Below are 27368 nucleotides of genomic sequence, written 5' to 3' on the forward strand. Positions count from 1 at the left end.
TGAGCTCGCTGCAGGTAAAGTCAATACACAGCCGGCTTCTGGCGAGAGGAGGAATCCTGTTGGCTCAGATGGACCCTTGCCTGCCCCTCAGGTTCCCTGAACTGCATGGCAATGACTCGTGGTGCAGGAGGGGGCTGGGGCTGGGGTTTTAAAGCAAGCAGTTACTGCAAGTGAGGAGCCTTCTTATTTCAGCTAAAATACAGCTCGTTAAGTTTCCAGTGATCACGTCTTGGAAGGAAAGACATTCAAAAATTAATCGTCAAATGCATTGGTTTTCTTTTTGAAATGTGACAGATTTTTCTCTTCTGAAATTTTTATGTTGACTTGTTCATATTTTATTTTTTGTGTACTACTTTACCTTTATATTCACTGAAGGGTTGTTTTTATAAGTATATGTGTGTGTGTATACTCTTGCCTAAGGACAAAACAGGAAATTCTGGGGTTTTAGCAAGCCTCCACCCTATAGCTGCTCTTCGTTTTTTGGGGGGAAGAAAGTCTGGAATGAAACTTAAAGAAAAAACCTGTTCAGGGTGAGGGGGCAAACTGCTGCTGTCTGAGGGCATACCAGTAGTCTGGGCATGAGAAATGGGCCCATCAGCCAAATCCTTCAGTAGATATGATTTCAGACTTGCAGGGCTTGGGTTTTTGTCTTTTATAATGGGCATGTGGAAGAAAAAAACCAAACGTGTAGGACAAGACAAGTGCAGTATGTATATTTTGTAAATCTCATTTTTTTGTAAGAAAATGTATTTATGTTTTTACTTGATTTTTTTTTTGAAGGTCTGTATGAGGCCCTGCTTCATCCCATGTACAGATCACTAAATAAATAATTTTTAATACAAGGGCTCCACTGAAGTTCTTTCAGTCTTTGAACACTGGGCCGGTTATAAAGGGGGGCAGCTCTGGGAGTGGTGTCTTCCCCTATACTTTGTTGTGGGAGATGCAAGAGACTTTTGGGTGAATATACTGACCAGAAACTCAGCTGTGACTTGAAAATTGGCCTTTCTTGAATACAGGCCCTTCAAAACAGGCCACATTTTGAGATCATTTCAAACCTTTGCCCTCACTTTAGGTACTTGCATCCTAGCAGTTTTCTTCCAGGCTCTGTCTCTTGCTGAGGGCAAGCTGATAAACCAGTTTTCCTTATCTAGAAAACAAGGATAACGCTCTCTTCCCATTCTAAAGGGACTGTGAGACTGAGAACTGGAGGGTGCTACAAGTGCTGTAAATGAAATCCTCGCTTTGACAGGTGGAGTGTTTTTGGGAAACACTAATGACCAGGTCCTTTTCAATAGCTTTTGAAAGGCAATATTTTCAACTGGCTCTTTCATCCTCCCTGCACCTTGGCTATCTCCAGTTTTGTTCAGATGAATTTTACTTTATTCTTAATAGCTAGTCCAAAGCCTACATCTTTTCTTATCACAGTCATCTCAAAGCTGATAGCTTCAATTAGAGTGGTCTATTTTTATGTCATTTTTTTAAACTGAAATGAATGTTTAGATTTCAAGCTGTGTTGCTGCAATCATGGAAAGGGCCCCACCAAACAGAATTTTACACTTGTGAAATGATAGTTTCCAGCTTTTCTCTCGCACTGATTTCAGCCTATTTATTGGGTTCATCACCTTTCCCTTGCCTTAAACTATAGCTGTACCAGAGTTTAAGTTATACAACAGAGAACTACCATGCCTTAGCTGGGCACCAATGGTAGCTGTGGTTGCACTGCAATATTGTTTCACTTACTGAGCACAGTGTGCAATAGTTGCACTTTCGGCACTATCCTTATTCAGATGCTGCTCTCAAACGCAACCTTTTACATTTACAGTGAACAAACTACGGATTTAGAGTTCTTTTCAGAGCTAGCCCCGTTCACGCTGCCTCTCTAGAAAAAACACATCTTTTATTTAAAAACACCTCTGGCTGCTCCCCAGAATCACTCACTTGTCAAGTTTACTTTTGAAAAAGCCTTTGCTTTCCAGCGAGTCAGGCTGCTTCAAACTGCTCCGTAACATGAGCTTGCTGATCATTGCTGAGGGGGATTTCATTCCACTCACTTAGGAAACTTAAACCTTTCTATAAACATTTCCTCCCACTAATCCATGAGTGCTGGCCAGAGCGATGGAATGGCTGAAACAGCTTGCAGTCTGAAGGATGGGGAGCAGTGGTGCGACTGATGTCCCTGTGCTGTGCAGCCACAGCTGTGTCACTAAACATGCAATTAATCCTTAATACAGCATGGACAGCTAAACCCACAATTCATGCAGGCAGCCTGTCCCCCTGCTCTTTCACTCACTACCCATCCTTTCTAGCTGGATGAGAAAATGCATTTAGGTGTGATTGCTACTTTTTTGTCCATATGTGGAAAAACTCAAATAGACTTTATTTTTTTTTAGATCACAAGACATTCATATCTGAAAGAAAATGTCTCTATTTCCACCAGAAACCACTAAAGCTGAATGTTTTTATTTCAGTATTTCCTATTAGGTACTTCTGGATTTAAAGTCACTTATGCAAAACTATCAAAAACCTGAGATTTAAGTTGATCTTAAAAATTTGAGATTGTAGGTGAAATTTGATGCTGGTATAAAGTAGAAGCAACTGCTATTCACTTTTAAGCAGATGTGACTCGCATCAAGACTGAATTTGCTCACAGTGGAAACAATTTGGAGAATTTTAAGTCGATAGCGTCTGGCCTTCTGGAATAAAAATCTCTATCACCATTCTGATAACAAAGTAGCAGTTAACTTTCATAATGGAGCACAATTTAATAAAATGTCTTTGTGAACCTGCCTGTAAAAAAAGGAGGAAAAATAAACCTTAATTATCCTTTGCTAATCACTGCAAAGTGATTTTTCTTTGACTAATGTTTAAATCTCCTTTCTATTAACACTTTTTTTAAGCTTGAGGAAAGTTTCCTGCCCTTCACCTTTGGCACTTGTCTGTGCAGCGTTTTTGGTTCACAAGACCATGGCAAGTAATAGTTATCATTGATCAATATCCCTGTTAAGTTTACACCATATACTACATTTTAATGAAAAATACATAAACACTGGTTCTTAAGTTTCAGAGACATTTGTGTTACTTTGTAGAAGAAAGCAGTATTATTTCAGGTAGGTTAAACAGAAGGCTTCCACAGTTCTGGAGCTCAAGAACAGCAGCAGCAGCAGCAGCAGCAGCAGCAGCAAATGAATGTTTGTCTCCACAGAAAAAAAAGTGCTTTGATAATATGTCAGTGTTTGTTTGGGTTTATTTTTGGTGGAATACCCACACCACCCCATTGAATGTTTTTGTCTTAAGTACTTTGCCCACAACCAATAGCTTTGCATGCAAGTAAAAACCACACAACTCTGTTCACCAAGGGGCAACAGTAAACATTATTTGTAATTTCACAAGGGTTTAGAAACCAAATTACTAGCTTGTACCTTAAATACTCCTTTTTTTTCCCCTCTGTATCTCATTTTCACTTCCTTCCAGACCTTACAGGTACTTCATATACACTCTGCTCTCCATACTTGCTTTCTACTCCTGCTGTTTTCTAAAACCATAAATCCAGCTGAAAGAAATTTAGTCTGTTGCTTGGAGAGGAAAAAGACGACTGAATCTTCAGCACTACAACTGTTCATTGAGATTGACTGTTGCCAAGCCTGTTCTATATAAATCAGGACAATTGTTTCATGCCAACATGAGCATGTGGTTTTGGCAGCTACAACACTGCACAGGATAATATAGGATTGGGAGAATAAATACAGTGCATGGCAAGTTCCCAAATGCCCCGCTTAGAACTGACACATTTTGACTAAAATGATGCCCAAACTGTAAGACTAAAATAAGTACACTGGAGTTTAATGCTGCTCAGATAATCAGTTTGCTCCACAGTCAGGGGACGGGGAAGGGTTTTGACACTATTTAAACCTGAGGCCCAAGGTTGCCTAGTTTGGGTGGCTGGACATTGCTTGTCTCAAAACCAGATCAGTGGAAGTAAGGCACAACACTTTATTCTAACCCAGGTAAAGACTGGGCTCAAGCACAGTGTTACCACAGCTGCAGGCAAATAGGATTCGACTGAATGATGCACAGTGAGGACAGGCCCAAACAGGGTATGAGTACATACTCCTCTGTATCGCTTGCTCCTCTCTGTATAGCCAGCCTAACCATGCCAGGAAACTATGGGACTAGGATAAATGAGAATATGGATAAAAAGCAGGAATAAACAGGGCCTAGAGCACATTTTTAAATAACAATTGTAAACTGGGGGGGGGGATCACTTGTCCGTATTAGTCAGGAAATCCTGCTAGCAACAACTTGTTCATTTTGGCTGCCCCAACTGTGTCACAACTTGGGTTCATTATACGCAAGCCTTTGCTTAAGCATGTTACTCTTACAAATACACGTGGAAAACCAGTGTGTGCTACCTAGGGGAGCAGTCTATATGAGTAGGCTTTGGCTGCACAGCTCTTGGAAATTAACCCCATCACATGGCCATAACCTTACTATTAACACTAGGATCCCAGAGGCCAGGCTAGAACAACTAGAAAGAAGAGGGGAGAAAAAAAGAGGCCCACTTCTCCCCTACCTCCAGCTTTACTAGAAGTATTGACAGTTCTAGCATTGTTCTCAAACCAATCCGCAGGAAGGCAATGCCATTCTCAGGGCAGGCAAGGAGTAAGATTATTCCTACTGTGCTGTCCTTTTCCTCAGGCTAACATACAGAGCGGCTTCAAAAAAAAGCTTGTGAACAGGGAATTCTGACAGGAGTTGTAGCAGAAGAAAAATATGTTATCTGGCTCAGATGGACACAAAAGGGTGTTATAGCAAGTAGGCACTAATCTAGGATTTGGAAGACAAGTGCTTGATTACCTGCACTGTCACAGATGGTGGGCAGATCACTTAAAGCCAGGCTTTCAGCAGTATTCAGGCAGCTAAAGATGCAGGCAGGTACATAGAAAGCACTTTTCATAAGCACTTAAATTCACAGGCGCATGTCTTGGTAATTGACTAGAAAATCTCATCTCTGTCTCTAATACCCTTGTCTATAAAATGGGAACAGTAGCACTTCCCCATATTACATACATGTGAGAATAAATACTCTCAAAATCAGAAGAAACAAAATACAAATATAATAGGGTTTGTATAAATACCTCGGTCAGAACTGTGTCCTGTAGCCTGTTTCACAAGTAGGTCCCATTCTAGAGAATGCCAAAATAAGACCACCAGCTAGAATAAATTATTTGTATGTTTTCCAACATCTTATCTAAAATAGGCAGGCTGAGTACATTTTTCACAGGAGTATCACCCTAGCCAGGGCTCAAATATAAGGTGTGAGAAGGTATAAAGACATAAGATATATAATTAGAAAATTACACTGAATTGGGCATGCATGCAAATCAACAGCTGTTGACTACAGACAAAATGGACTTGTGCTATACTGGTGCTTAGGCATAGCAGAGAAGGATTTGGGTCCATCTGTGCTGGTGTTATAGGGTGCTTAGCTCTTCCGGTACTACTCAATTTCTCATTTTCTATATGCTATAAACAAAGTTATTATCAACAGCTTCTGTGACACCTCTGCTGTCCCTTATTAACTCATTACAGTTCACTTCAGCATGCTGCAAGCAGGATCTACATCATAGTAGCAGCCTAAAGCAGAGTGGTCCAAGGTTTCATCCAAGCCCTCAGCAGTAAGAGCCCACCCTCCCTGCCATGTTTTCACTTCATCTCTTAGTTCCTCAACAGTTTTTCTGTCATCATGACCTCCAACAACATCTTTCTCTTTACTAAAGATGGCCAAGTAGAAGGATTAGTTGGCTATTTGGGCATTTTCCTGTCTCAACAACAGGGAACAGCATGAGACTACTGTACTTTCACTTTCATCAATGAAATATGGAGACATTTAAGCTGACCAGGGTAAACATTTGTGTGTTGCCCTGATGCCACCCTTTTCTGTGGGAGACTTCTGCACCCATTCACATTCATCACACATCAGGTTTTTGTTGCTAAATAAAGTAAGCCAACAAACCAAAAAGGACTCCTAAATGCATCAAAGCATGCTCTAAGTTACAAGTCTCTCCCCCAAACAAACAAAAACATAAGAGCTTTTATGGAAGGCAGTCAAAGGGTGCTACTTCCAAAAATATTTACCTAAAGCATGAATCAGATCAGTTGTCTGACATGGCTTCCTTCCACAAATTTTCCATGCAGGGTGTGTGTGTATACATGCGCATGCATGTGTGCGCATGTGTTGTGTGAGTGCATGCTAGTGTAACAGCTACAGCTTACAAATACAGGTAAATCTTTCATCAAAAACCTGGTAAAGAGAGAAAATCAAAAGGCCTTCGCCCAGTGCATGTCTGCTAATTAAACACTGGTGTTAATTGCAATAGTGTGCTTAAACCCTGTTCTCCATGTTTGTTGTGGTGCCTGTGTGAGCTCTGGATCACTCAGAACTTTCACATTCTCACAGAAAAGGAAACCATCCATAAAAAGAATGAAAGGCTGTGATATGTATATGTATCTATAGGGCTACTTTTAAAGACAAAAATAATTTTTTGTGTGCTAGTTCAAAGCCAGCTTTGATTATCTAAAGCAAAAGTCAGTCTTTAAAAAGAGTAAAAAACTAAATGTAAAGATGCAATCTTTTTTATTTGATCTATGATGAAAAGAGCATTTCTTATTTGTAATGCTTTTGCCTCTCAGTTTTGGGTTTGTTGTTTTTTTATTTTTTAATTAATGGCTAATGTAAAAGTTTCAGGCAGCATTTCCCGTCCTTACTTTATGAGATGTGCAAAGCAGCATTCCATTAGGGCCAACAGCCAGTAAAAGGGATGTCATTTGACACCCTTACACAACTATGCATACCAGGCTGGAACCGAGTGGGATTATGTGAGTGGATAGAAAGCCCTTCTAGAGAGAGGATTTACTCATACTGTTTTTCTTTACACATTCTGCTCTCTGAAGATAGTAAATCAGCTATTGGATTTGCAGAAACAACTCTCATGATGGCTACAGAATTCAGGCACAAAGCAGATGAAGGCAAAGATCTGGCCTCTCTAGAGCAACTCATAGTGACCACGGGAAGAGACCAAACTTGCAACCGTACATACCCAAAGGGGCTAAACAGAGCCGGTGCCTGAACAGTCTTCCTCTTCTGAAGCAGGGGCCGGCGCAGGAGGTGGGCTAGGTTTCCAGAGCCCAGGCCAAATCCCACAGCAACTTTCTGCTTTTATGGTAGGCTAAGCCAAAGTCCTGGATCTGAACGCTGTAAGATTTAAAAGACACTTCTTTATATTTATTGTGAGCCAGAAACTGTCTTTTCTGGTAAGAAATCTCTTATCTGCAAAGATGAATTAAATGGTGGATAGTTTTGCTTTGTTATGAAGGCACAGATCTTTGGATCACTGCCCACAGACAGGGATCTCATCTTCTGTCTTTGAGCTTCCTTAAGGTTTTTGTCATTTGACTAACAGAGTCAACATGAACAGAGCTAACACTTTAACTCCATGTCTCTCATTTTCCTCAAGTAAAGATCATACAGCACTGAATTCTGAATCAAATCTTAATCAAAACCTCTTAACATGGGTACTGAAAATAAATGTTTCTCAGAAAACAATCTCAAGAGACTCAGCAATTTCCTGTAATGACTCTTCCATTCTGCTACTGATTTTCATTAAAACTAGCTTTGTTGATAAAGTGTCCTATGGTAAGCATTTCAGCACTGCCCTCAGACTTAATAGGTTAGTTCAACACAGACATTAAAGGTGTAGTTACAAGTTATATACATAAAAATAAGCCTGTGAAAGACTGTGTCATGATAACCATTATTTTCACAAACTCCACCCCTCAGCATCATCCATCCCTGGCTGCATCTGATTTAGCTGGTAAAGTTCTTTGTATCAATACCAGCCTATTTTATTTGTCCTTAAAGGTAATTCCGCACAGTCAATGACATTTTTATTAGTAAATGTGAAGCAGTGTGTGCCAGCAGACAGGGCACCAGACTAGGGGTCAGGAAGCTGTCATACTTTTCACAAAGTTGCTCATGGTCTGCAAATTCTTCCAATCACCCTTACCTCCTTTTCTTTTTTGGCCTTTCTCTAAATAGGATCATGCTCTTTGGGACAAAAAAGTCTTTATTGTCCCTACGTACATGTTGGTACTGTTCCCATCTTGCTAAAGCCCTGATCTTGATGGGGGCCTCTCAAGATTCGGCACAATGCAAGAGGTTCCAATTAAAAATAATTGATCATTAAGAGGCAGAGAATGGTAAAGAGTAAGCTGGTGCTTTACTTTCTGTGGGGAAATTGTCAAACGCTAGTGGCAAAGTAGAGACATGTGTGATGACACCAAATCTTCCCAAAGAAATGAAAGTGGGAAGTGTCACTCATCACCTTTTGGGCTTTTGTGTAACATGCGTAAGGAATGTTCCCTTCTCTGAAGAGTCTCTGTGGACTCTTCAGATTATGGGATTTACTGTCACATGCCCTCTTCTGCTTGTCTTTTTTTGGTTGTTGTACAAAGTGTTGCCATGTGGGGTCTGTGTGACAGCACATACTGCAAAATATCTCCAGCTGAGTGGAATCAGTGCTGGCCAGTCAGATTGTTAGTTGGCTGACTATTCCCTAAAAATGAAAACCAGACACTGAGGAAACTATCTTGTTCATAAAAGGAAAATAATTATCTGCAATAAAACAAAAAAACACAAAAACCCAAATCACCCCAAAACAAGATAACTGGCTGGATGTTTCATTAAATTATCACTTGTGAAGTGATTAAATAATTGAGCAGCAGAGCAAGAAGGCAGCCCATTACTTCCCCACACACCTCCAAAATATGGATTTGAATTAAACAAAACAATTTCCCAATTCACTGTGAACTGCTTCAACTGAAGAAAAAAACAAAGGGGAAAATGTCTGAATGTTTTGTTTAAATGCTTCTTACATGAAGCAACTCCAAGTTTGAATTTGAAATGCACCCAAAATGAGTGAAAAACATTAAGCAACCTTATAAAGCCCAATTGGAATTAAGAGGCAGACTAAGGGATGGACTGAGGCTAAGGCAGACAGGTGAAGGCAGGTAGGTCAGCTCTGGAACCACAGGGAGTTTAAGAGAGACACAGGAGTCAGTCTTGCCTACATCTTGTCCCATATTACTGAGAAAGTCTAACCCTAATCACCTGCACCATGTAGACCTGGTACTAAGGGATATAAGGCAGCAAATGGAACATTTTGCTTAATGAGACTAAAAATGGCATACAGGGAAAAGTGTTTGTGGAGAGCAGAGAAAGAAGAGAGTAATAAAAACAATGAGACTGAGACACAAGAAGCATATGGGCACAGCTACGACTAAGTGTACATTTGCTTTTCTTGGGTTTCAGGCTGGCCAGAAAGAAAATACTCCAGTGTGAGGCCATGCTTCTGTGCCTGCTCAGCCAACACTCATGCTAACAGGCCCTGCCTGCTAGCTACTTGTGATGGGCTGGCTTGCAGACTGCGCTGGCTCACAGACTGGACTGGCAAATAGCCAGCCATCCCAGAGCCTACGCAAGGTGAACGTGTGACTGCCTACCCCTGTCCAGGCAGGTGTTACTCTGGGATTCCTCATGCTACCTTTTTAACAGGACATACATGGCATAGTATTGCCTCTGTCACCTCTTAAGTACAGTGAAGTGCCCAGGCTGTGAAGGAACACTTGGTCACACATAGCTGCAGTAGCATCTCCAGAGCAAACTAACTGCTGACTGTAAACTGCTATGATCAACATGCATGTTCACCAAATTATATTCCTCCTGTAAATTTTCAAAATAAGTTTGCTGACAAAGAAATACATGAAGGTTGCCAGGAGCATGGAGTGCCTTTCTAGAATGTCAGTCCTAGCTATTCCCTTGGAAACCAGTAAATAAGGAGTTAAGGTATGAGCAAACACAACCTTAACTGTGCTGTTTGAGAGATGCCCCAATATGGCCATAACACACAGAGCCTGTGCTATCTCAAACGCAGAGTGCAAACATTTGGGGAATAGGGCACATGACCGCAGGACAGAGTCTAAAGCCTTCTTTTTGCAAGGGAAAACTGGTATGTGCCGAAGGTGCAGGGATCGGGGACAGGGGGAGTGCCTCACCCAACCTTACCTGAGAGACAGCTGGTCTCTTCCTCACGACTAACACCTACTCACTTTACAACCCTGGTCCTCCAGACCACCACATGACTGCTCACTTCACCCTCCAGCAACTGAGCCTGCAGACCATCCTGCCAGCACCTTTGCGCACTTCTGGTAATTTTCCTGGGGAGGAAGAGCTCTAGGTACTGTTATTACCACAATTTAACGAAGTCAGCACTAAAAGGAGACACATTACTGAACCACCCACATGAACAGAGGAGGCAGGGAAAGAGGCAAGCCACCTTCCAGAAGTATAAGGCCTTTCTCATGTCAAAGCCCAAGAGTTTTCTTGTGTTACAGTCACAAAGCAGCCAAGTGCTCCAGCTCTGCCAGCTGGAGAGGGGCAGCTCCCCCAGCTGACTTGCATAATCCCTGGCAATATGGCCAGCTCCAGCAAGGGCATGGGGAAGGTTATTGAGACCCTGCTTTTCAAAACACTTATGGCTTACCACATTTACTAAGACAGAAAGGTATAAGGTGCTAACAGAAAACTTTGCTGCTGTGACAGTTAAGGGTGGGTTTTTTTGGCAGAGGATAGAATGGCAGAGAATGCGCTATCTCTGCTATGGCACAAACACTGCTCTGAAAGGTGTGGTGATAGAGAACCTTGGCTCAAACACTCTTTACCATGGCAGGGGTACACTCAGAGGCATTGTGCTGTTCCTTTTCTCTATTTATTTCTCATACTCTGCTTCCTAGGAAACCAAGAACCACATTAGTGTCTCCCTTTTTTTTTGTCCTGCTTTGAATGCCGAGTAGCTAGCACCCATTATCCTGTGACAATGTCCCATCTTACTGACACGACACGTCTTGAATATGTACATTTTTATACTGCTTTAATAGTGCTATTTTAAACTTTAAAGCCTGTCACTTGTCCTCATGAAAGTCAGATGGAAAGTAATGCTATTCTCATATTTTTCTGGTCTTTACCACCAAAGCAGCAGTCCCTAGAGCACGTCCCTGTCCTGTTGGTAAGAATTTCTGTAGCCATTTTGCACAGTGCTGTCCTGCAACTACAACTGAAGGGCAAATCCTAGTACTACAATTACAGCACATCTGCAGCATGTGAGGGCTTGTTTTGTGATCACCTACAAGCCCTTGATTTGGAGTTTTGGCTGAGCAATGAATGCAGTATCAAACGAGAAATAAATACAGAAATCAAAGACTATAAAACTGTATTTACAGCTGTTCCCACCTCTGTATGGACACAGGTACATACTACTAGTGGTACACTAGTATGAGATCAAGAGGCGGACCACAAAACTGAGTCTTCAATCCAAACCTCTTCAACTCCCAGAGGGCCAGACTCCAGCCTCTGAATACAGGCACATTCCTACAGGTTGGGTTTTCCCAAAATATCTCATAAGGAAGAGACTTTCCATTACCATCTACAAAAAGCCAAAACACAGAAAGTGTCCTACAGCAAGCTGACAACTACATCCTCATGTTCCTCAGAAATACCCTCCTGACTCAGGGGTGAGATTGCAGGGCTGCAGACCCTACACTTTGATACCTGAACACTCTCAAGCCAAATCCCAAGCCCTGTGTGCAAAAATCAGTGGATTGGCTCAGGAAATCAGGCTATAGCCTGTTTTGCTTGACAAAGGAATACCCTATGGTAGAGCTGGTTAGCAATAACCATCATAAACTGGCTGCATTTCATGTGCAGAGGAAAAAAGGCTAGTGAAGATTGCATAGTGCTGAGTCCTAGAGCTGTCTTGTCCTCTTCCTAGTGATAACCACTGCATCTTCAGAGTATTTGTTACCAGCAAATTAAGAGTTAAGCAGGAGGGTGGGCTGAAAAACATTTATCTTATTTGTCTTATCCTGTCACTTTTTTTAAAAAAACAGCCTCTCAGATTCAGGTGTAAATGTCCCTTTTCTTGACCTACAAGGTATTTGCCATACTGTCTGTCTCTAGGGTTAAAAATCTCCCTGGCAGTAAGCACTTCTGTAAACACTCCCACTTTATCAGCAGAGAGTAAGAATCCCAGCAGTACTGGAAGAAGATATAAATGGAAACTGTTAAAAAAATTAATTAAAGAAAATATTCATTCAGCATATGCTAAGACTAGCAAGGATTTCTGGCAAGAATTAATTAAACCAGATGAAACACTTCTGATAAGATTTGTGCTATCAGATCATTTAATTAGTTCTGGCTTTCAGTTCATTGTAACAAGCTTCTGTAAGAGTGAAAAAGAAATAATTGTTTATTCAAATAGCAATAATTTGGGTTTCTTTAATTGATTCCTCGTGTGAAAGCATTGATTCCTGCTGTTTTCTAAAATGCTTGGTGGAAAAGTTCCAGCACAATGTCCAATTCTGGAGGCCACTGAGTCCATTTCTCACCACAGCCTCCAATCTGCCATCTAGCCTGCTTCAGCCCCATTGCTTCTCCTGCCTTGTCTGTACACTGCTGAGCATCGAGGCAGGGCTTAGCTGCTCTTGAGTGCTAGTGGGCCTAAGTATTCCTATGCAAAGCTGATGATGTGCTCATAAATAATATTGGTGGGACTGAAATACGTTTTCTTTCCAGCAGGCTGGATATACTGGAAAGGACATGTTGTAAAAAGGAAAAGAATTCAGACACCCGAAGAGTATCTAAAAGAGAAGAGGTTTTAGATAATACAAAATCTTTCTTAAAAAATAAAGCATTTTTTTCTATAACTAGATTTAATTCACCAATCTTTGCCCAAGGACAGGGGAGGAAATTGATTTTGCTTCACTATCAGGATACAGTGGAGAAATGTCACGGAGCCTACAAAGACACATGCTAGCAGTTTTAAAAGTAGGGCTGGTAAGTCCTGTTTCTGCTGATTGCTAATTTGTTGGGTGCCAGTCAGTAAGAAGGTCATATAATTCCTGCTGGGTAAAAGTTGGTACCTAAGGCATGCAAGGGGTGGGGGGGGTGGGGGGTGGGGGGAAAGCAGCAGCATTCTGTATTTTGAAACTCCATGCAAGCATATTGGAGATTTATGTCTAACCCAATGCTGAATTATGGGTCACTGTTGTAAAACCAGAATTCCTTACATCACTTAATCTAACAAGATCCGTAAGAGGAGAAAAAGGCCCCAGTTTTAAGATCTAAGGGGCTGAGACCTTATCTGCACACTTTCCCGTAAAGCTCCAGGTGCACTGTGAGATCTGTATCATCAGTTCCATGCTAAAAACTATGTTGTTTAAAACAAAACAATCAAAGGCTGAAAAGTGAAGCTCTCAAATATCATGAAACAGTAAAGCAATGGTTGCCTAATGTAACCTTCCTTCTGCCTCCAGGTTGTATTGTATAATACACTGTTTCAGTCTCTGACCAGGTACTACCCACACATTCATTTTTTTGGCAAAAGCCCCTACTTCACTCCAGGCACAGGACTGACAGTGCTCTGCATACAAAGCAGCTCTTCAATATTCTTTTTAATCTCGGCTCTTAAGCGTGGGGCTCCGGCTTCATCTACTACAAACTGTCGCAACTCTGCATGAACAATGATACTTTTCCATTCTATCTTGCTTTTTCTTTGCTGTTCAGCCCCAGAGCCCCACATGCTTTGCAGTAGTTAACACATTTATTCCCAAAACGTCCCTGTAAGGTGAAGAAATACTATCCCGAATTCAGAAAGCAAGATTAAGTTTCTTTCTAAAGAAAAGTAGAAAAGAGGCAGGAAAAGCAACCAGATCTCTGGAGTCCCAATCAACCACCTAAATCATCATTTTTACAACAGGTCTCTGGCCTTTATTCACACCACACAACTTCTGCTAGAGGTTAGGCAGCCGTGCAGAGACATAGCCCCATTCACTGACATAACATAAATCTACTACCGTGACTCAAAACGAATATATTATATGACCCTGCTCGAGGTTTACTTAGGGTGAAACTCAGTCCTGTGCAGAGGGCCAGCATTTACATCCTTTCTCAAAGGTTTGCAGTTGTGTGTGTGCCTCACACTTACCGTCTGAACTTTTTTTGGAAAGAAAAGAGTTGTGCTGTTTATCCACTAGACACTGCAATCACGTAAGTAGAGATACATGTGCACAGACTACGATTAGAATGGGCAGAGTGAAGGTTACACTGGCTTCTTGAAAGCACTTTGATAATCTAAAACCTAGGAAATTAAATAATAACACAAACTCTACTTAAAATCAATTTTACTCAATTAATTTAGAAACAAAATAATCTCCACCTTTCAATCATATATAATAGCAAAAGTCTGTTCTATACACTTGAATAACTTCAATCTGTAAATCAAGAACCTTTTATCTTATTTAAACACATGCCTTGCTATGTGATAGGAAAAGCCTCAGATTTCTTTACAGAGGTACCTACTCAGTTACCCGAAGGAGAGGACTGAGATGGAATACTGGTCTCATTCCTTCTGCGTTTTGCCAGGTTTACATATTTTCAGCTATCCATCTGTGTGGCTAGAGGAAGCTTGTGAAAACCCCCAGGCAGTGGAAATTCCCTGTCCCTTTATATCCACAGGTGATTCCCAAAACTCCTTGTTCCAGAGTTTATGGTAAACCAGTATGCACATAAAGAATGTTTTCCAAAATCATATCTAAGCCAAAGCAAATCTGAGTTTCACTTGAAACAGTGACATTACTAATTACCCTGCTGAAGTCACATTTTCATTGTCTGCTTTGAGACCCATAAATTAGTCAAAAGGTCAAGATTGTCAGCACAGCAGAAAAAGTGTAGCTCCTCACACGCGTGTATGCACATGCACTTCCCTGGTCTTTTGAAACATTCCAGGAGAGGAGAAGCAGCAACACCCCCCACTCAGCCTCTAAAGCAAATACACCAAATCAGACATTTAATGTCCAAAACAGGTTGGTTTTACAGTTCTAATACCTGCCATGAGCTCCTTTTTCACTGAATGGGTGCTAATAAGTTTAAATAAATGTAATTAACAGTTACAAGTGACTGAAGAAAACAGACCTGCCATATTCAGAATGCTATCCTTCACTGCTGTCATTTCTATTTTCAGCTTTTGAATTTCTTCCTTTAAAATACATTTTATGCTTAAAAATATGCATAGGCTTTTCAGGGTGGCTTTTAGCCATGCAGCTACTAAGCATCTCTCATATATTAAGGATTTATCTTTGTGAGAGCCTTCTGGATGGAGAATTATTCCCACTTTGCAAGTTCTGCAGCTATTGTACCCTGTTGGTCCCCACAGCCGTGCCTGTGCGACATTACCATATTCCAGTCCCATGCCTGTATTACTGTGGTATCTGGAGGATTCAGGGTGCTCCTGGCTGCAGCAGTGTTGACACAGGGAGCAAAGGCTGCACCCCAAGTAAAGACCCTGCAGCTAGACTGACAGGATGAATCAGACACTTGGAAGTCAAGAAAGAACAAGCTCCAGGCTTCTCTGTGTGGGCAAAACTGAGTTTTGCTGTCCTAGCATAAGGGGTTAGTGCCAGCCTAGTGCATGGCTCACAAAGCACCTAGAAACAATCACAGAAAACAATCTCAGAAAGTCTGTTAATATGAAGACCTGCTGCAGGCTCAGTAAACCACCAAGCTAATTGCTAAAGGTGCAGAGTGAATTTTGGAGACTTACTCTAGATTTGCCCCACTCCTATTGCTCTTCCCTGGTATCTTTTATTAGCCAGTGTTGAAGACTGACCATGGGCTTATGTGTGTCCTTTGATTCAAATTGCTGCAGCTCTGCTCTTACACCATTACTTTACGTCAAGGCATTTCAGCCACAGGGAAAGGCTGGGGCAGAGATGGAAAGAGACCTGGGCCTTGCTGAGTTGCCCTTGCTGCTCCAGCTGCCCCTGAAAAGGCGAGGGCACAATGACAGCCAAGCACAACGCTGCTGGCTCTGTCCTGCCCTGGCAGCAGCAGGTATGAAGGCAGCTTCCCTGGGCTCTGCCACAGCCAAAGGAGTCACCACAAAGCGCTTCACTTCTGGTTTGGCTGCCCTTGGTAATTGCCTATTCTGCCTATGACCAGCCCTTCCCAAAGCCACACAGAGATGAAGGCTACACCCAAATTCCAAGTCTCAATATAGCAGCTTAACCACAAGACTGTCCTCCCTATCTTTTTTCTCAGGCACATATTTACCTCAGTCTCTATGCCTAATACAGCATAGTGTCTCACAAGACAAGGTTTCCTGCTTCCCTCTCCCCAGCTTCAAAGGAATATGTTCACTTATTGTTTTAAAACAAGGGATGAGCTCAGGGAAGAGGTCTGTCAAGAGACTGCAGCTTACCTTAAAACCTAACCAAAGCAGGCAGAAATTCAGTCTAACATTATCTGGCAGGGTATTTCATGACTAAAGCCATACTGCTGAAGATGTTATGTGCTCTCCAGCACACAATCTTAAATCTGTGTTTACTCTCCTGCCCAACAGCACAGAGATAAGCAAGAAGGGGGTTGCCTGGCCTTTTTGCTTTGCCTGGTAAACAAGTAACCCCTGTAGCACACAGATTACAATGCACACCGTCTCTCCTTGCGCTTACCATCACCTACATCTCTGCTCAAGCTGCATCATTCCTGTGGAGTGCCATGGTCTCTGATGGTTAAAGAGCATCTTGCAAGGTAGTCTCCAAGACTAGGAAAATAAGGGAAGACTTTCTGCCAGCTGCCAAGTCAATGAGAGCTTCAGGAATTCAAAAGGACAATGTTTCTAATAGTGAAAGCGTGATGCAGGGCATGCTAATGCCCAAGCTGACTGATCATTCTGTACCCCAAATTCTGCCAGACACAGACAGACATGATTGCTAGAGCCTTTCTCAACTTTTACACAAACTCTGAATCTCCAGAAATCCCAACATATGTAACCCTTGAGGAGGCTTATCGTGAATTCCTTGCTCCCATTGTTCTCCCGTTCACATGTTGGGAGACTTCTTCCTGCTTCCTTCTTGTCAGGGGAGACAGCTTCAACAATATGGATTTTATTGTACACCCCCTACATCCCACTTCTGCCCCTTGTCAATAGCACAGAGGCCCAAATGCCATCTCAGTTGCAAAGAGGAAATGACTATTCACAAGACACAAAGGTTTATGGATTTCTGCCTAACAAAAGATTATTTCTAAGCAGACTCTTCATGTACTGATACTTCATCTCTTCCAGCAGGAAAGCATACAGCCTCCAGTATGCCCAACACGAATGTGTGAGAGCACTCTCCAGGGCAGGTGTACTATGCAAGGTAGCCTCTTAATCTTCTCACATGCACAAGCACTATTTTTCATACCAGCTGCATCTTAAACACTCGGTTAAGATGGTGATTAGTGGTGGTGGTAGGGTGTCACAGTGGGAGCTTTCTTAAGAAGAAAAGGCTTTGATTGAGCCAATGAAAGCTGTTGCCAGGGAACCAGATGCCATGAACACACCACTCCAGCAGCGCAAGAATACAAACCATGTGAGTGCTGGACTGAACTTTAAATGCATTTGCTGGTTGAGGCCTGAACACACCATTAACTCTTTCAGTACTCAAAAGAGTTCACACAATGAACTGGGAAGATGGGAATCTGTTACAAATGCAGAGGAGCAAGCAAAACTTCTCCCAATATCTCTCTATTACACCCTGTTGATCCAAAAGAAAAACAAAGGGGGGAAACTTTTGACCTTTAGTTTTTGACTGGCAAAGGAGGTTTGTTTGTTTTGTAAAGTATGCAAGGAAACTTCTCTTCAAAGTAACACTTAGTTTTACACTAATATGAAAAGGAATCAGATAGGTGCTCAGAATGAATTTTGGTTTCGTAGGGGGTGTTACACATGAAGTTTGACGTGCACAGTGTGTTCACTGGTCAGCTCCTCTGCAAGAGGAACAGAATAGCTTAGATTCCATTTTTCCCAGATCTGAGCTGGTTTCCAACACAAATGTTACCGATTTGAATTTTATGTGATCAGTTGCCAATTTGTTTCAAAGTTAACTTTCCACTCTGATTACTAAACAGCCTTGTACTCTACCGACAGAGCATTTTTTTCCTAATGTAAATTCCACAGTGCTCTGCAACCCTAACAGTAAAACACAGCTAAAGCTCTAATTAAAAATCATGCCTGCCATATGTCAATTCATAAGAACTAAAATTAAACAAGAGGCTGTAACCAAAACTTTTTTTGAACACAAGAGCCTGCCTGCTCTGTTTTGAAGCAGAAACATGTGAAAGCCTGGGTAGTTTGTGCAGGACAATGACTAGTCCCAAACATTTTAGTCTTTAGGCTTCCATTTCAAATACAGCGCAGGGTCTTAAATACGAAAAACTGTTCCCACCCTACAGCCCGAGCGAAAGCCCCTCCGTTCCCATGTTGCCTGTACTGGCTGTGTAACTGCTTTGATCCCACAGAGCTGGTAACTGTGTTGAGCAAGTAGCGTGTTGCTGGCAGTATTATACTGAACTCCCTCTGTCAGTCTCCATTTCAGCCTTTTCATATCCTGTGGTAATGCCAGCCGTCCAGTAAGCTCTGAGTTGGGGTCCAGTGTACTACTGCCTTTTTATGCCTCTCCCACAGTGCAAAAGCCCTGGGGGGAAAAGACATAGCAATACCATTATAATGCTTAAGTGGCCATAAAGTCCCAGTATGAGTCCTAACAATGTGAACATAAGGGACAATAAACCTTGGGCCCCTCAAATTATTCTAAGGGATTGGCAAGAGTGGGTACAGTGAAAAGCTGATTTAAAAACTTCACGCAACTCCTGTGCCAATTCCTGCCCAGCTTGGTGATGATGAAGAACTGGGCTCCTGCGTGTCCACTGGCTATCCAAACATGAACAGCATCTCACTGTCAAGACCACACTTGCTGTCCATCACCCCAGAGCTCTTGGAGTCCCAGCTAACAGCTATTCCATGGCTGTATTGCACAGCTGAGGACTAGAACACAAAAATATACAGCAAGCTACAATGCTGAAAAATGGACCACATGCTTGTACAGAGCACTTCTGTCTCCTTGGATTCTGCAGTGATTTACTTGAGGGTCCACAGGCCTGCAGTGGGCTTGGCCCCAAGACCCCGCATTAGTTATTGCATTGCTGTGAAGAAGAGCTGCCTGCCTGCTTACAATTTAACTTCTGGGTTTCATCTGCAGATTCGCATGCCAGGCTTACTGCTGTTGTTTCCACTGCAGAGCCCCCATCTCAGGCAGGACACAACCGCCTCTCTGCAAAAGTTCTTGCGTAACCCTCATAAAACAGGGAAAAACAACTGCAGCTCCACTTAGGTTAGCAGTGAATAAGTGAAGAACTGGAAGAGATTTCTACAGGCAGAGCAGTTTTATCTAAACACAACTTTGGCAACGTATGAGGGCTAACAGCCCAGTTTTCTAACCAGTTCCATACAAAACCTCTAACGATCAACAACAGTCAGTGTCTGCACTTTATATTTTGAGCCTAAAACATACATACACAGAGAGAGAGCTAGATACTGCACAGTGGCAAAGGAAGCCATTCTGGTGTGCTGGCTTAGTGGGACATCAGGATGAAAGTGTTACTTACTGAACAAACATGGTTCTGTGGCATGTCAGTGACCTCTGCAGAGCTCCTGTCAAAGTTCCCACACAGATGTGATCCTGCTCAGTTTGCAAGAGCAAACAGAACTGCAGTGCAAGATGGTATTGTTACTGAGGCTAGTAATCCAGCCTCTGCACTACAAAGAGGTGCAGATGCACTGAAGTTACCATAATGGAGAGTCATATTTAACACTGGCTATTGCTGTCTCCCTCCTGCAACCAGCTACTCAGATAATCACCCCAATATATATGTATTCCTCACACTTACACACACATTCATGCTGCCATGTTAGAGGAACTTAACTGAGTTTACAGACTGGAACCTTCAAGAAATATGAAGTGCAAGATGTGACTACTGCATTTCCAAAATGTATTTCCCTCCTTCCCATATGCATCAAGATACAACTCTCCGCTGACATAATTGCATGTTCACCCTACACTGAGGATCCAAGCTCCAGTGCAAGGGTTACACCTGCTCCAGGACAAAAGTGACAGTGGCCTGTAGGACTCTGATATATCCTTTGTTGCAGCAAGTAGAAGATGCACAGCTAGTGAGGCAGAAGTCAGTGAGAAAGAGACGAGAGCTGCCTGCTCAGCCCCTTGCCCAACCTCTGCAACAAGTCTATCCTCACTCTCCCTCATATCCCACATCCTCTTCAGCTTTGTCCCCAGTCATCCCTCAGTCCTCCCCTTTCCCTTCCTCCACACCCAGCCTCCCCAGGGCTCCCTATGTCCTCTTCTCCTTGGCACTGACAATAGATTTTCCATTTCCTTCCTCAGACCCTGCTCCTGTTTTCTTTACTCAGATTGTTTCCCTCTTTTGCTCTCAAGCCCACCTACATCCAGATCAGCATCTGGTCCTACTTTAAGTTAACTCATTTTTTTCCCAAGCAAACCTCTCATTACAATCACTGTCTCAATGAGCTATGCTCTGATACTCACTGAAAATGCATGTTTTCCATAGCTGCTCCATACCTACAAGTTTGGAGAGTTTATTTCAATACTACATTATTCTGAATTTATACACATTTATTTTAATGGCATTTAAAACAGACCCAATATAGCACTCGAGTGCTGGATCTTTAGTTGTAAAATATATATCCTTCTAAGATATAAACTAACAGTAGTCACCAATGAAACTGACAATCATAAAAAGCAATTGCCAATACAGCCCCTTCCCACATTAATTACACTAATGAAATAGTTTTTAAGCAGTGCTAAATTACATGTGGCACAGTATTGGGGAAGAACCACTAAAGAAATGCAAAGCAGATAATCAACAACAGGCTTTGGAAGTAAATTTAGATTTATATTCTCATCTACATCTCTATTTTCTTAATTTATGCTTGGTTCAATTCATTATAAAGTCGTGAAGAATAATCATGCTTGGAAGAAAGTTATCCTAAGCTGGGGAGAACTTTGAATGGCTCTGCCAGTACAGGCTCATTTCTATTACTGTTCTGTTGTGAAAAGTGTCATTTTTGCCAGCTGAAGAAAGAAGCTCCTCTGTTTGAAGATATATTTGTTTTGTACATTTTCTGTTGCTGTGTGTATATCATAAAACACTTTGAGCACATGTAGACTGAAAGACACAGTGGTAAAAGTTGTAGTGTAATATGCTGTAAGTCTTTGTACATGGCAGCAGGGGGCACTTCCACAAGACGATGCTGAAGCGCAGCTGACAGACTAACCTCCTTTCAAGGCCAGGCAGAAGTGCTCACAGTGTGTTCACATCCCACTTGTGAAAGCAGAGCATGCTTACAATGAACAACAGCTCCCTGCCCCTCTTGTTCCTACTAAAAATTCTCAAAGTAAGTTGAGTAGCTTAGAGAAAAAATTAAAGAAAGATAAAAGTGTACCTTTGAATGAAGTATGAAAAGGGCAAAGACTTGCAGACCTGAGCACTGAAGGAAGTAAATATCTGAATAAGCATCCTGCTATCCCAGTGCTGGTGTGGGGGCTACAGAACAGGAACTCCATCACGGGAGTTGTGAACACAGCTGAAAGGCTGGGACTCTTACCTTCCTCTGCCATTACCTAGGGAAGGGTGAAATGTTCCCCCACCAAGTTTCTGCAGGAAAACAGTTGAAGAACCAAAGAATAAGTCGTTCAGGTTACATAAAGACCTACACAAACCCACAGAGGATAAGTATTTTACAGAACAGTCCTCAATACTGGTCTCTTCCATCTCTAATAATACTGGTGTCCTCCATTCTCAGCCAATAATGGAATTTGGAGGGTGCCATAAAGAAAATACAATAAAGCACCTTGGGAAGAATAATATTATTCTGTCACCTTGGGGTATTTACTGCAGGGCAGTCTCTCCTCTAAGTCTGAACCTGGTCCTTGAAGTATTTCTGTGCTTACTTGTGCTCTCCTTAGCTGATATAAGGATCCTAATTTCTGTTTGCCACCATAGCAACAGAGAAACGACCCCTGATCACAACGAGGAGTGTGACAGTGGTGGTTCACAGATCCCAAGATGTTGCAAAGGAAGCAGAACAGAGAGAACAGCAAGTGCACAGGACAGACAGGAGGGAAAAAAAGTAACCAACTGCACCAAATGTCCCTCAAATTTTTTAAAAACCCAGGATGCTAGTCTGTCTTTTCTGCTATTTGGAGCTGCACATTTGCAAGGCATAGAATTATGAATTAATGCATTTCTGAACAAAGAATCTGGCTGAGTGCTCTGATAGTAAGCTTGCAGTTCTAGAGGCAAGATGTGAGCTTGGTGATCTTCCTGGGGCTCAACACCTAATCTCTCCCTGCTAAACTGTGGCATTGGGCTGGTGGTGAAAAAAAGACGAGGAGAAACTGGAAGTGCATTATGAACCAGAGGTGAACTGCTGTTCAAAAATTCTCCATAGTAGCTCTCAGAGATTAAATATTTTCCATTTTAGAATGTTAACTGATGTTGAAAATCTTTTCAATAACAAGTTTTTTACAGTATCTTCTTTGCAATTAAAATCAAAATTTGATCACCAACAGCACAATAAAGTAAGAGATATACATGTCTGCTCTAGCTAAAACTAAAGGATCTTAACAAAATTATCTTTTGGAAGGCCAAAACACACACAAAAGAATAGAATTCCAAATCATTGTCTCTGTGGTGTTAAATATCAGATGAATAGGTAAACCTGCTATTTCTAGGATTTGTGTATGTTTTTTTTAACCTACATGTGTTATACTGATTTAAAATAATAGTCTGTTTGAATAGCACATTCCATCAGAGTTTCACAATAGCTAAAAGAACAGACTCGTTTATATGATGCACTGCAGAGTTGCGATGAAAAGTGAATACATTAGAGCTACAGCCAAGGACAGAGCTTTCTCCTGTGAGTTCACACCAACAGCACGCTGCGCAGCAGCCCTAACCTGACTCAGTGGATCTTCAGAATTACTTCTGAAAGGATCATATTTAGATCCAGTTACACAGAAAAACTGAAGAGCTAAAGCCTGCAGCATGCAGATCAAAATTTTCTCCAAACCTCCCTCTCAGCTTCAGCACTGCTGTTCTACTAGAGTCAGAGGGGCTAGGAAGAAAGTGTCAGCTTTGTGTATTTTTCATCCTGCCCTGAGGTGGATTTTGAATCTCTGCTGTACCTCCCATAAGAATCATGACTATTCACCCTATTAAGCATTGCTATCAGAACAGTTATTCTAAAACATAACTTCTGGTCATTGGGAGCCAGAATATGACAACCTAACTTCACATCAAAGAAAGTAGGCGAACGCTCCAATTACAAGAGTTATTTGGAAACCCCTGCCTTATTAGTTGCAGTCAGAAACAGCGTTCCCCTAGAGAAATGCTGTATGTTTATATTACCATTTTCTCCCAGTGGCCTAGGACAACTGATCAGAGCCCTTCTCACCCACCTCATTCCAGGCACACCAAGGGACAACAGTTTCAACACCTCTGTTTTATATACACCCTTTCTAGTGCAGCCATTCCCTTACCTTTGGGCGGACGGGGTTGCATCTCAGGCTGAGACAGACTCCCCCAGCTAATATAGCACAATCTGTTTAAGATGTATGTTTGTTGTTGCCTTTCCTACAAACAAAGGATGCTAGAGTTTCTGAGGGAAACACCAGGGTTTTTTTAAAGAGTCCTCATATTAGGACCATTTTACAGCAACTCCCTCTTCATTATGTAATTAATCTCCTTAATTATGAATATGAAGACTTAAGGGTTTGTGTGAGAAAGAGAAAAATTTCTTGAGCTAGGAGGGGCCAGATATACGTAGTCACAGAAGATACAGCATAAAAGAGCTGCAGAGCAATTTGAATGTTACAGTAACACTGTAACATAGTACACCCCTTCTTTCTAAAGAGATCAATTATACAAAGAAAAAGCAAAAGGAAAAACATTTTAAACTGAAACAGATAAGCTACAATTGCTTTTTATTCCTAAGACATTTGATCCCTGTACTATTACATTTCAAATCCATTAATTTCCTCATTAAGAAAAAAGAAAATATTTCACAGCAATAGTGGTCATTGATGTGATGCAACAAACCAGCTCAAGTACTCCAGTCTGTGACCCACCGTCTTGAAGAACCAATGTGACACACTGAATAGATGTGAATATGGCTCTAGCACACAAGTTTATCAGCAGGCATCTTTGTCACATTTCTTAGCACAGCAATATACTGTGCATGACACTGCTTGTATGTAGAACACTTTTAAGTGGTTTATGTGTTCAGTACTGCCCCTGCAGTACTTCCTAGAGTTAGGGCACTTCTCAGATCCAGTCAGAAGTATCCTAAAAGGACATTTGTTTCAATTTCTATATTCCATAGCCCATCAGACACACTGGACCCCAGGTAAAAACTCTGAAGTATCCCCTGAAGCACTTCTAAACAGTCATCCTTTGTAAATCTGTAAATGCTGAAGACTGGGTCCAGAACTGTTCTACCTCCTTCTCAGCACTGCAGGCAAAAGAGATTGCTCCTAGGGCTGAAGGGCTGCTGTGGCCAGGGGAAGGGGAGATGCATCTGAAAAGGGCAGAGCTGGGAAGAGAAAGCTCTGCAGACATAATCTTGCTGCTCTTGCTGTCACCAGGATAAAAGAAGAAATATAAAAGCCACAACTGCCACTGTCAAATGAGATTCCACCCCAGTGGTGGCAGCAGCAGCCTGGTTATAGGCAAAGTATGCTGCATGCTCACAGTCTCTGCCCAACACATCTGCTGCCCTAAGCAAACGCTTACCGTATCTTTGCCTAGGGCAGGACTTGTCTGGACCCAATCCATAAAACTCTTGCAGTGGAGAAGCCAATTAAAGTCCCCACTGAAGTCATGTAGTGTGTTGCCAGATTAAAAGTGGGCAAAATCTTGATGATTAATTCACAGCCTGAACTCTTGCTTTTCAATACTTCCTGCTGTAGGTGGTCTGTTGGAGAACACTGTGCCTCAGGTCCTAGCTGTGCTGTACAGTAATTCCTAGGCACAGACAACAGAGCTTCATTTGATAGATTCGCTGATGATAGCAGATAAAGCCACAATGGTGCAAGCATGTAAGGAAAGAATAATTTCCTGTGTAGTTAGTGAGCCACAAATTGACAAACTCCAAACTGACTGAAGGTTTTGTTTTGCTTTCTCCTCTCCAATGCCTACCCTACTTTTTTCCTTCTGTCTTAGCATTATTTCAGCTGGGAGTCTCATGAAAATTGCTCCCATTTCAGCAAGACTTCAAATGCAAAGCACATCAAGAAGGACTGCTTGTTTCTGTCTCTTCCAGAAACCTACAGTACAAGACTGGGTGCACTGATTCTGTACTTTGAGAATCTAGCTGAGCCTTCATGGGAAAAGGGAGGTAGGAGAAGCCTGCAGGTCCACAGACACAGAAGAAAACTACAGATGGCGTTGTACACCCTCCAAGACTTGACAAAAGCCACCTTGGCATACAGAGGAAATCAGGTAAGAACCGACAGATTAAATGAGGCCCCTGGCTCTGTTCCTCTAGATGTTAACTACACAGCGACTCAAAAAAAACCCTCAAAAAGACTACCACTGTTCACTGATGTTAACAAGTTGCTAATAAAACTAACCTAATATTCAAACATGTTCTTTAGCATCATCTTCCCTATAATCTTCCCCTCTTTCCTTTGAAAGTTATCAGCTATAGTTCATTTGTCATGACGAAATTTGTACCTGTTCTGAGGTTTTAAATGGTGCCAACATAGTCTCTGTGCCTTCACAAAGGGTGACTTATTTCTCAAACACATTGCCGTATGGAGAGTTGCTTTCTTTGAAGCCTACATGGAGCCGGATTTTGGCTCTCATAAAGTCTACTGGAATTTTGCCATCAGCATCAATGGAGCCAGTTCATGTGTGGATTTCGTGTCTATGAATCCTGACAGGGAACAAAACTTCTCTACTTTTATTCAAGTGGAAAAAGTTTTCATGCTAACTAGCTGAGGGGTTTTTTCTTTCCTTGGATTGGAAAGTGTCAGCCGTCCCACATGATAATCATCACACTGACTCCTGTATTTCTCAAGTCATGGTATAATATTCAAAGCAATTACATAATAGGATTTTGTATTCTGCATAACTCATTGTTATTAAAACTAATAAGCTACACCCATGCCAATGACAAGATGCTTTTCTGCAGTGCAGCAACTCTACTTCAAAAAGAAAAAAAAAAAGGTAAAAAGCACAGTGAGGCTTTTTAAGAGGATGAGACTTATTCAGCAGTCTCTGATGGTGTGAGATATTGTCGAGCTGCTACTGAGATTTGTCTGGGAAGACTTTGCCTCATTCTTGGCTCCACCATCAGTGATGTAATGAGTTCATCCCAAACTTGTGGCAAGAATTATTTTCCCCCAACACCCTACATCTTGATCTGTACTATATATACACCCAGTGATAGGTTCGCAGATGTCTACAACAGTAAATTCTCAAATTAAGCAAGCTATGCTGTGCCACTTTTCTGATCACACAGGATATTAGTAAGATGAATATCAAGTAGAAAGGATCCTCATCCAGCATCATGTATTTTCATACTCAGACAAATGCTTAAATACTGCTTGCTTTTACATTGGAAGACAAGTCAGAGTTGACCAAAGTCTAAAAACCAACGACAGGTTCGTTTTTCTTCTAACCATTTCATAGTAGTTGTTCACTTCGCTTTCTCCTGTGACCTGTATGCCATATGTCAGAGATGCAAAGACTTTCCATAGGGCTACATTGTGCCAATGGTGCCTACAAGAGGTAACAAAGACAAAATCTTCTCTCTTCATCTGCACTCTAATTCATGAACTAGGTACAGACCAGAGTGAGGGCACTGATATGGGTTGATAGATTACATAGCTTATAAGTACCACAACAGGCCTGATGGTGAGCTGTGCCCGGGTTCTCATGTGACAGAAAGGGTCATGTGCAAATGCAACTTGATGCCACCTCTGTAGTTCCTTGATCCTGGAATTAAGTGACTTAATCATCCCCAGCACAATTCACTTTGCTGCTGCCTGGAAGTCTCAAGAGAGCTAGGGCAGCTGAGGATTTTAGCAGTGTCTTAATGTCTCTAACTAAATTCCTTATTCTTTGGGGAGGAGAGTAGGAAGCCCCTATCTTGACTTTGCAGCACTTCACTCAGGGATTTCCAAACACTGAAGGTATCCCTCTGGAATTATTCAACCTTGGAGAGTAAGTAAAGGGATGAATTTAACTGAACCTGTAATTTCTTATTCCTGCATTAAGGTAAAAGCAGCAGAGTAGAGCCAAGGATCTGCTTCACAGTGATTTGATAAGGTTAAAATTT

General features: G+C 41.8%; 1 protein-coding gene across 1 annotated transcript in view; it reads left to right on the forward strand.

Moving 5' to 3' along the window:
- Window positions 1-27368, forward strand: part of FZD7 (frizzled class receptor 7) — a 54493-nt gene that overhangs the window by 3534 nt on the left and 23591 nt on the right. Inside the window, exon 2 of the mRNA XM_080400192.1 lies at window positions 1-27368. This exon is cut by the window's right edge and continues 23591 nt beyond it. The gene's annotated coding sequence lies outside the window, so the exon portion shown is untranslated.

Source organism: Falco punctatus (assembly GCF_963210335.1).
Source record: "Falco punctatus genome assembly, chromosome: 8".
Lineage (NCBI taxonomy): Eukaryota > Metazoa > Chordata > Aves > Falconiformes > Falconidae > Falco > Falco punctatus.